Here is a 10,727-nt window from a genome sequence, read left to right on the forward strand (position 1 = left end):
TGAAATGCTCCTCCTTTTAATTTAAACTTCTCTGGGTTTTATTTACAAACGGGGAAAATCCATTATAAAGATTTTTGAACTACTTTTTTTTAACTTCTTGCTGAATTTTTTTGAACTTCCAGATTTTCTTTTAGATATTAAAAACTTCTTTTTTAACGTTTAGCTGCTTCAGTTTTTGAATTTTAACTTCTTATAGAATTTTGTCGCAACATTTTATGCATTTTTTGCTTTTCGGTGAAATCGCCTAGGCGGTCCCTTTTTTTATTCGATGATTTTTCTTCTATACGTGGTACACATGAACTTCGGAATTTCTGAAACATGAACTTCGCATGCTATTAATGTTTTTTCAGGAAACTCCATAGTTTTTATTCTTTGAATTCCATGATTTTTGTTTACATTTTTTTGTTTGAACTTCGAAGTTCATTACACCTGAATTTTCGAAATCACACCTTTTTATACACATTTTCCCCTTGAATCCAACATATGCAAAAACAATAGGAAAATTTGGGTCAATTCTCATAAGCAATAGGACAAATATTTAGAGGGCACCCATAATAGTTTTTTTTTGTTTTATTCAATGTACTACGCATAAGCAGATGCACAACACATCCACACAAAAGTTTGGCTCACCTAAAATGAAAAAGATTCCAGTGTCACAGGACGACCATATAAGCATCTGGAATTAGAGTTAATAAAGTTTTCGAACTGCTTCATTTTTTAATTTTGAACTTCTTGGTTTATTCTATGGTAACGGGGAAAACCACATGTTTGTAATAAACATTGAAGCACCATATTGTTTAAATTTGAACTTCAAGGTATTTTTTTAGAAATGGTTAAACTTACAATTTTTTTTACTTTCTATGATTTGTTTTTTGTCTCGCGACATTTTAAGGCATTTTTTTGCTGTCGGTGAAATGGTCTAGGCAGTCCTTTTTTTCCATTGACGAATTTCTTCAGTATGTGGTACACGTGAACTTATGAATTTCTAAAACATGAACTTCACATTTATATCTAGTAATTATACTATCAGTCTGCTCCCTGTGACCCTGTGTAGACATTTATAGGAAAGAAATTACCAAGGCAGACAAATGTAAAATTCCTGGAATACCAACCTAGAAGTTATGTTCGCAATGGTCATATGTAAAATTAGAAAAAACTTCACCTAGAACGGCACTTCTGTTGTACGTTATTTTCCACAAATAATACTAGAATAAGCTCCCCCAAGCATTAAAACAAACAGGTAGAGGGCACACTCAAATTGTTAGAAACGTATGTAGCTTTCTTGCGTACTTATAAAAAGGCACTAACTAGTGGTCAAATTGAAGTAGACGTCTCCACCACTCTTTTCATTAGTACTCTCTCACCCTATCCTCATCACACAATGCCATCTGTCTCTCTCTAGAGTTCTCTCCACTGTATACTGAGGCTTCCAAAGCATAGTGCATATGCAGAAGTTGACAGCTTACCTAGTGTTATCCATATCTCAGGTAGCAGAAGTATACGACAATAAAAACAAAAAAGCTAATGTTTTGCAACTAAGCTGGACATCATACTTGTATAAGGGAAATTACTACCCGGCTTATGCAGGTGCAGAAATCTGAATTATTCAGAAGGGAGAAACTCTGAACTTGTAGCTCGATAGAACCCGAACATCTGCTTTATTTTGTGATTTGGGAGACTGAGGAGTGGCAGCGCAATAGTATACGTTTGTGTACAGATCCATAGTGCATAGCTTCCACAAAACATGTACGCAAATTATCTCTGAAGAAGCAGGGACTAGGGGACTAGCCGGTCGCAGGAGATGCATCAGTTGCTGGGTTGAAGCACACAAATGGAACAATCTCAATAGAGACTAGCAGTCCAAGTATGGCTGATTAAACCAAGGAGGTAACTTGAAGTCAAACTAATCCCGACTCTGAACTTTCCTGTAGCTTTTTGCTTTAACTGAAGCATGCTTGGGGAAAGTTGAACAGTGATTGCTTTTCCCCCAAATCTAGTTCGTTCCATTCCAAGCACCCAATAGGGAAAGTAGAGTGATGGAGAAGTCCCTAGAAATTGGGAGCACGGGTGTGGCTACTCGCTGGCCGACAATGGCACTCAACGACGATGTCGGAGAGGCACTACTGAAGTTCAGGTTCAGGTGCCCCCGCAGGCCATGGCCAGGCCAGCGCATGGACCCTTGCGAGAAACAGCCATCCGTAGGGCAGCCAACATAGAGCGGGCAGGTGCCTGGTTTGGCCAACATAGACGAAGGTGAGTTGGTCGGTGGCACGAGTGGCGCTCCACTAGTGGTGGACAGCGTGCTGACCTCGTGCGGGATGTGTTGCTGGGTAGTTGTTGCTAGCAAGATGCTACGTCAAGAAGGTCAAGGTGACTGCCGCGAGAAGGTCGACAGCGGATGCGTGCTGTTGGCCGGAGCTGTGCAACGTCAGTGATGGCAGGTAGCTCCTCTTTTTTGCTCGCGGCCCTCACTTATTGAGCTTGATGGCGGAAGGTCGGCGTATGTGCTCCGGCATGGCGCAGATGAAGGAAGCAGCGACCCCGGCCAAATAAAAGGGAGCGCAGGGCGCGTGGCAGTAGCGACGAGCGCGGGGCGCAGGAAGGTTGTGGTCGGGGCAGGGCTCGGAGGTGGGTTGTGGGAGCGCGCGGGGTCGGCGGCGACGCGAATCGAACTCCAGCGACCGCGCTTGGGGACGGTGGCTCCGACCTCCCTTGCGTCCTGCATCGCCGGACGGGAGGGTCCGCGGGAGGATGTCGGCGGCGCTGCATGTGAGCCACGGCAGGAGGGTGGCGGCGGGGTTGCGGGGGAGGACGACGACGAAATGGGATTGGAGCGGGCCGCTCTGTCGCTCTGTTTTCCTTTTTTCTGGATCTCGGAAACATCGGTTGGCTCTTATACAGGCACGCCGTGATCCAAATAACTATTCTAATCCTGAAATTAAAATAGTGATAACTATTCTAATCCTGAAATTAAAATAGTGCTCACTATTTTAATTTCAGGATTAGAATAGTTATTTGGATCACGGTCAGCCTATAAGGCCGAGGAGATCCTCCCGAACTCCCGAACCGGCACAAGAGTGGAGAAAAGAAAAAAAATGATATCCACCCACCCCCGACCACTACCTCCACGAGCCCCAGCAGCCCATCCCCACCCGATCCCCTCCTTCCCCGCCCCCTCCATGACCGCCGCCGCCCCCTGGTGCGGGCGCACCTCCCGCCGCCGGCCACCCCCACCCTGGAGCACACGAACGCTGTCGGTTGCCACGCTACCTCCCGCTCCACCCTCCGCTACGGCGGCCGCCTGCTGCCTTCTATCTCCGCGCACGCACCGCCCTCCTCGCCTGGATCCACCCCTTGTGCCACCCGATCCTGGGTCCGGTCGCTGCGCCGCCCTTGGATCCGGCCGCCGTGCTGCCCCCGCGACCGGATCCAGCCGCCGTCAACACACGCTGCCACCTCCTACTGCTGCCCGCCATCAGTCGACTTTCGGTACCGCACCACCGCCCTACCCCCCTCCTCCCTCCCGCACATCAGCGCCGGCATCCACCGCTAGCCCCCATGCGCGCCGCCCGTCCTCCCCTCTATGGCGCACCTCTGACACAATATGGACGTCTCCCTCTTCTCCCGAGAACTTCTTCTCCAACATATTCTTTGCATTATTCTTAATATCCATTCCATCTTGCAGATGCTGGTGAGCTAGAAGGTGCAAGTAGGAAGCTACCCGTGCATAAACAATGGAGATTTTTTTGCAAAAAAAGGGGTTGTCCGATCTAGTCGAAGTAGACCAAGCTATGGAAGAACAGGGTCTCACTTGTGTGTGCTTTTTAGTTCATCTTCTATGGATGATTGTACCGCTGTTGTTGATTTGTTGCTGACATGTGATGTATTTGCTTGATGTAATGCCTGAGAACAAAGTTCTGCTATGCCTGAGAATATGTGCAGTACGTGGCTGGTGTTTATGCAAATTTTAGTCAAAAAAAGAATTTTTTGATGATATGCATCTAGTTGTTGTTCGGTACTAAAATCCATATTGTAAGTGCTACCTAGTTGAACATTTTTTAAGTTCTACATTGTCAAACACAAATGGAAGTTCATGTACTATATTTTGAAAAGGAAAATGGAACTCTGGAATCATGTTGCGCAGTTCATATATAACCAACGGAGGAGTTCAAACAATCAGAACTTCTGCATTTAACAATCATATGTGCATTGTTTTTCTCATTCTTGGAAAAAAAATGAGTGTGTTTATGTTGATTTAACAAGATACCAATGCAAATATAGCGTTAGTATGCAAACCTATTATGGCATACATTTCGCCTGGATTTTTTTTTGCAACTTTTGTTGCAGAAGGTCAAAATCATCGGTGAGTAAAAGCTCAAATTAAGAAAAGAGCAAGAAGTCTCATTTGTTAAAAAATTGTTCAAACAAAGTTTATAAGAAACGGACTTTACTTGTTTAAAGAATTTAGAGAAGTTTGAATTAAAAAATGGAGCAATTCAATTTTTTTTTATAAAAATGGTTTTCCGCTTTTCCAAAAAAAGAAACCTGGAAGTTCAAAGACAAAAAACGGAGCAGTTCGTTCTTCATTAAAGAAAATATAGGTTTTTTCCTGTTACTAAACAATAAAACCAAGAAGTTAAAATTAAAAATATCGAGTTGTTAAAAAAGATAAAACTAAAACAAAAACAAATTTCACCCATTTTTTAAAAAAAACTGGAAGTTCGAATTTAAAAATAACGAAGCGGTCTGATGTTCATTACAAAACTTGGATCTCCCTAGTTACTAAAGAATAAACCAGGAAGATCAAATTAAAATACAAAAGTAGTTCAATGTTTGTATACCAAGAAGGAAAAAGCGTCACCTAGAAAATGTTAGCTCTTGAAGTTCATATTTAATAAATTGAGAAATTAAAAGAAAAATTTATGGGTGCACAAAAAAAATCGCATAAACACATACTTTCTCCGTTTCTTGCAAAAAAATGGAATTTCAAATTTATATAGTGAAGCGGTTCAATGTGTATTTACAAAACTAGGATTTTTGTCGTTATTAATAGAAAAAATAGATTTCCCAGTTTCTAAAAGAAACTTAGAGGTTCAAATTTAAAAGCTCATATTTTCCGGTTACTAAAGAATAAGACAAATAAGCTATATTCAAAATGATGAAGAAGTTCGATGTTTCTAACAAAACTCTAATTTTGACATTTCTAAAAAACACACAAAGAAGTTCATATAAAAAAGTTACAGCGGCTCGATGTCTATAAAAACTTGGATTTGTTCCGTTACTAAAGTGAAAAAAGAGAAGTTCAAATTCATAACTGCGAGAAGTTCACGTACTACGTGGTGTGTGTTTCATATGAGAAAATAAAATAAAAATATTGAAATATAAAAAATTAGTTGCAAGAAGTTTAGGTGCTCGGCATGGGAAAGTTCAAAACTTCTTGTGAGAGAGGTAATCGGCACGGTGTATCATTTGTGCAACTCTCGATAAACAACAAAGAAATTACAAACAAAAAATACGTGATAGAAGTTCAAACTGAAAACAGCAGGAAGCTCGACTACTACACTGAATGCATTTCAGATGAGAATAAAACGAATAAAAAACTAAAAGCCTAAACGGTTTGTTGCAAGAAGTTCACGTGCTCCTCCTAGCATAGTTCAAAATTTATGTGCGAGACGTCCGTCGTTCATTTACATGTTGAAAAAAGAAAAAAAAACGTTGTTTTGCCATTTGAAAAACTGCTCACAAACGGCAATAAATTTGTAACACATGTCTACATGAAAACCGTGCTGCTATTCATAAGCTTTCGATCGGGTATATTGTGTGCCGCATTTCGATGAACGGTTTAAAATTTTCATGTATACCATTTAAAAACATTTTGATGTATTCAAAAAATTCTTACCTGTTGAAAAGAAGTTCATAGTGAAAACAACGATAGGTTCAAGTACTGCAAAAGGAATGCATTTTAGGTGAGAATAAAAGTATAGAAAAAATAAAAGTTTAAAAGGTTTGTTGAAAGAAGTTCAAGTGCTTTGTCCGGAGAAATTCAAAATTCTTGCGAGAGAGGTTCATCTTGTATTTCCATGTTCGATTTTTTCCGTATAAAAATCAAATACAATTATGTACTCAAGATATAAAAAGTTGAAGTTCAAATTGAAATAACAGAGAAGTTCAGAGTTTATTAAAACCTAGGATTTACCTGTTCAAAAAATAAAAAACACAACGCCATTTTTGTACTTTTAAAAACAACTCATAAACGAAAAAAATGGTTGCTAGAAGTTCAAGTGCTTGGTGAGGAAAAGTTTAAAAAATTCTTGTGAGAGAGGTTCACCGTGTATTTAGATGTCCAAAATACGTAAAAAAATGTTGTTTTTTGGGTTTTAAAATAATGGTCTCAAACCAGAGAGAAGTTCAAAGTGATAATAACCAAAAGTTCACGTACTGCATGGTGTGTGTTTCGTATAAGAAAAATACAATAAAGTAAAATAGAGTGAAGTTCAAACAGACATGCCCCAGAAGTTCAACTACTTCACACAGTGCAAAAAACAGCACGTCAAAAACAGAGTGAGGTTCAAACAGACATGCCCGTGAAGTTCAACTACTTCACGCAGTGCGTTTCCATTCGCAATGAAGGAAAAAATCATGATCTCGTCATTTCTCTAATTTACTTCAAAACAACAGGAATATCATCTATGTAAGTTCAAGTCCTCGATCGAAGAAAGTTAAAAAATATTGTGAGACAGGTTTGTACAAAAAGAGTATCATTTGTGTAACACTGACGAAATGGATGAGAAAATTACAAAGGAAAATACGTCACAAAAGTTCAACGTGAAAACAGAACGAAGTTCAACTACTATAGTGAATGAATTTGAGATGAAAAACTTTTAAAATCGTCGCGAGTATGAAAAAATGATCAACACGGGAAAGTTGCGTGTTTACAATAGCTTTCCATCAGTATATCACTTGCTCAATTCTAGTGAGTGGATGGAGAGTTACGAGCAGTGGATGAAGAGCTACGAGCAAGAAAAGAACGTGAAAAAATAGAGTGAAGTTCAGGTACACGCGCCGAGAAGTTCAGGTTCTTCACACGGTGCATTTTCGAAGAATCTGTTTCGCGATAAAGGCAGAACGCATGATCCCGCCGTTTTCGAAATTACTTGAAAATGTCTAGGAATGAGAGAAAACCATCAACATGAAAAAGTTTCGCATTTTCCGTAGCTTTTCAGCGGTATATTATTTGCCCCATTCCGATAAAGTTTGTAGAAATTACGGTGAAAATACACTTTTCGCCATTTTTGAAACTGACTTAAAACCGTAAAGAATTGGGAGAAACAATACATACCAAAAAGTTTCGCATTTGTTCAAGCTTCCCAACGTCATATCATTTGCTGCATTCGGACGCACGGTTAAAAACTTAGCTCGAAAATACGAACTCGGCAGGACTTAGACCATTTTCTAAATTACTCTTAAACCATTCAAAATTAGAAAAAAAAACTTTTAAGATGAAAAAGTAGCGCATTTTCATAAGCTTTCCAACGCCGTATCATATGCCTCCATTGGATTAGCCGTTTAGAAATGACATCGCAAAAACGAACTCAGCTGTTCGGTTTACGAAATTTTACGTTTTTTTCAAAGTACTCTTTAACCATAGGGAATTAGAGAAAACTTTTAACATGTGGAAGGAGCGGTTTTGCAGCAGCTTTTCAATGCCATATTATATGGCTCATCCCGATAAACGGTTTAGAAATGCGATCGAAAATACGATTCACGTTTTTTGTGCGAAGAAAAAATGGTTTTCAAAACTGCTCTTAAACCGCTTATATTTTGCCAAAAAATTAAGTTGGGTCATGATATTGGTGTCCATAGCTTTCCAACGGTATATCGCAAGCCCCATTTGGGCAATGTTGGCGGAAGTTCAACCTAGTTCACAGGGAAGTTCAATGTACTACTAGCGGGGCAGGTCAGGTTGTGATCAGAATATTATTCTGATCCCGTGATCAGAATAGTGTTTATGTGTGTGTGTGTGTATTGGGCCTTTTCTATTTTTATGGCCTCTTTTTTCGTCTGGAGTCTCATCCCGACTTGTGGGGGAATCATATTCTCCATCATCCTTTCCTTACTGGGACAATGCTCTAATAATGATGATCATCACACTTTTATTTTCTTACAACTCAAGAATTACAACTCGATACTTAGAACAAGATATGACTCTATATGAATGCCTCCGGCGGTGTACCGGGATATACAATGACTCATGAGTGACATGTATGAAAGAATTATGAACGGTGGCTTTGCCACAAATACAATGTCAACTACATGATCACGCAAAGCAATATGACAATGATGGAGCGTGTCATAGTAAACGGAACGGTGGAAAGTTGCATTGCAATATATCTCGGAATGCCTATGGAAATGCCATGATAGGCAGGGTATGGTGGCTGTTTTGAGGAAGGTATATGGTGGGTGTATGATACCGGCGAAAGGTGCGCGGTATTAGAGAGGCTAGCAATGGCGGAAGGGTTAGAGTGCGTATAATCCATGGACTCAACATTAGTCATAAAGAACTCATATGCTTATTGCAAAAATCTATAAGTTATCAAAGCAAAGTATTACGCGCATGCTCCTAGGGGGATAGATTGGTAGTAAAAGACCATCGCTCGTCCTCGACCGCCACTCATAAGAAAGACAATCAATAAATAAATCATGCTCCGACTTCATCACATAACGGTTCACCATACGTGCATGCTACGGGAATCACAAACTTTAACACAAGTATTTCTCAAATTCACAACTACTCAACTAGCATGACTCTAATATCACCATCTCCATATCTCAAAACAATTATCAAGTATCAAACTTCTCATAGTATTCAACACACTCATAAGAGAATTTTATTATTAATCTTGTATACCTAGCATATTAGGATTATTTAAGCAATTTACCATGCTATTTAGGACTCTAAAAATAATCTAAGTGAAGCATGAGAGATCAATAGTTTCTACAAAACAAATCCACCACCGTGCTCTAAAAGATATAAGTGAAGCATAAGAGCAAAACTATATAACTCAAAAGATATAAGTGAAGCACATAGAGTATTCTAATAATTTCGGAATCATGTGTGTCTCTCTCAAAAAGGTGTGTACAGCAAGGATGATTGTGGTAAACTAAAAAGCAAAGACTCAAATCATACAAGACGCTCCAAGCAAAACACATATCATGTGGTAAATAAAAATATAGCTCCAAGTAAAGTTACCGATAGAAGTAGACGAAAGAGGGGATGCCTTCCGGGGCATCCCCAAGCTTTGGCTTTTAGGTGTCCTTAGATTATATTGGGGGTGCCATGGGCATCCCCAATCTTAGGCTCTTGTCACTCCTTGTTCCATAATCCATCAAATCTTTACCCAAAACTTGAAAACTTCACAACACAAAACTTAAAGTAGAAAATCTCGTGAGCTCCGTTAGCGAAAGAAAACAAAAGACCACTTCAAGGTACTGTAATGAACTCATTATTTATTTATATTTGTGTTAAACCTACTATATTCTAACTTCTCTATGGTTTATAAACTATTTTACTAGCCATAGATTCATCAAAATAAGCAAACAACACACGAAAAACAGAATCTGTCAAAAACAGAACAGTCTGTAGTAATATGTAGCTAGCGCAAGATCTGAAACCCCAAAAATTCTAAAATAAATTGCTGGACGTGGGGAATTTATCTATTAATCATCTTAAAAAATAATTAACTAAATATCACTTTCCAAATAAAAATGGCAGCAGTTCTCGTGAGCGCTAAAGTTTCTGTTTTTTACAGCAGGATTAACAAGACTTTCCCCAAGTCTTCCCAACGGTTCTACTTGGCACAAACACTAATTAAACACAAAAAACACAACCAAAACATAGGCTAGATAAATTATTTATTACTAAACAGGAGCAAAAAGTAAGGAATAAAAATAAAATTGGGTTGCCTCCCAACAAGCGCTATTGTTTAACGCCCCTAGCTAGGCATAAAAAGCAAGGATAGATCTAGGTATTGCCATAATAGTAAGATAGATCATTAAAACTCATTTCACATTCTCTATGTTCAGCAGCAAGTTTTCTTTGAGTCAAGCAAAAGTAATCAAAAGGGCTAAATTTAATGGGACAAAAGTCCCCAAGATCAACTTTGGGAGGTATAGGTTCCTCCTTTGGCCCTTCGTATTGCACCACCAATTCATCATTATATGCATTCTTTTGACAGAACTTTGTGAGCCTATACTCAAGAGAATATCCTAGTTCATTATTTCGAATGGCCAAATCATCATTAAGTTCAGAAATTCTATCAACTAAACATTAGTAGGAACCCTTTTTCTAAGATTTTCATTGAAAGCAACATAGTCTAGAGATTGAAAATGCATTATTTCTTCTTGATCAAAAAGTATAGCCTTTATGGGAGGACGGCAAGCTTCCACCCTATAATGGGCAAAGATTTCTTTGGCCTCTTTTATTATGAATCTAAACTCATGAGCCAAAAAGATAGTAGTGGCACGCTTAACAGAAGAATGCTCAATATTAGAAAATTCTAGGAAAATCCTTTGTATGCAAGGGTGCATGTGCATGAATTGTCTTTCAAGTTCAACTACAAGCATGGCAATAGCGTCCACAAGACTACTAGTTCTATGAAGGATAGAACTACCAATAGAAGGTAAAGCATCGACACAAGTAAAGAAATCTTGGATAACTCCTTTTCCAA

At 39.1% G+C, this 10,727-nt stretch overlaps 1 long non-coding RNA gene across 1 annotated transcript; it reads left to right on the forward strand.

Annotated features, from left to right (window-relative positions):
* Positions 1-3,073: 3,073 nt before the first annotated feature.
* On the forward strand, positions 3,074-3,996 carry LOC125555825 (uncharacterized). Its single transcript, XR_007304888.2, has 2 exons — positions 3,074-3,489; positions 3,686-3,996. It is a non-coding gene; the product is annotated as an uncharacterized LOC125555825 (long non-coding RNA).
* The last annotated feature ends 6,731 nt before the right edge of the window (positions 3,997-10,727 follow it).

This window comes from Triticum urartu, chromosome 5A (assembly GCF_056163025.1).
Source record: "Triticum urartu cultivar PI428250 chromosome 5A, HENAU_Tu73, whole genome shotgun sequence".
Taxonomy (NCBI): Eukaryota; Viridiplantae; Streptophyta; class Magnoliopsida; order Poales; family Poaceae; genus Triticum; species Triticum urartu.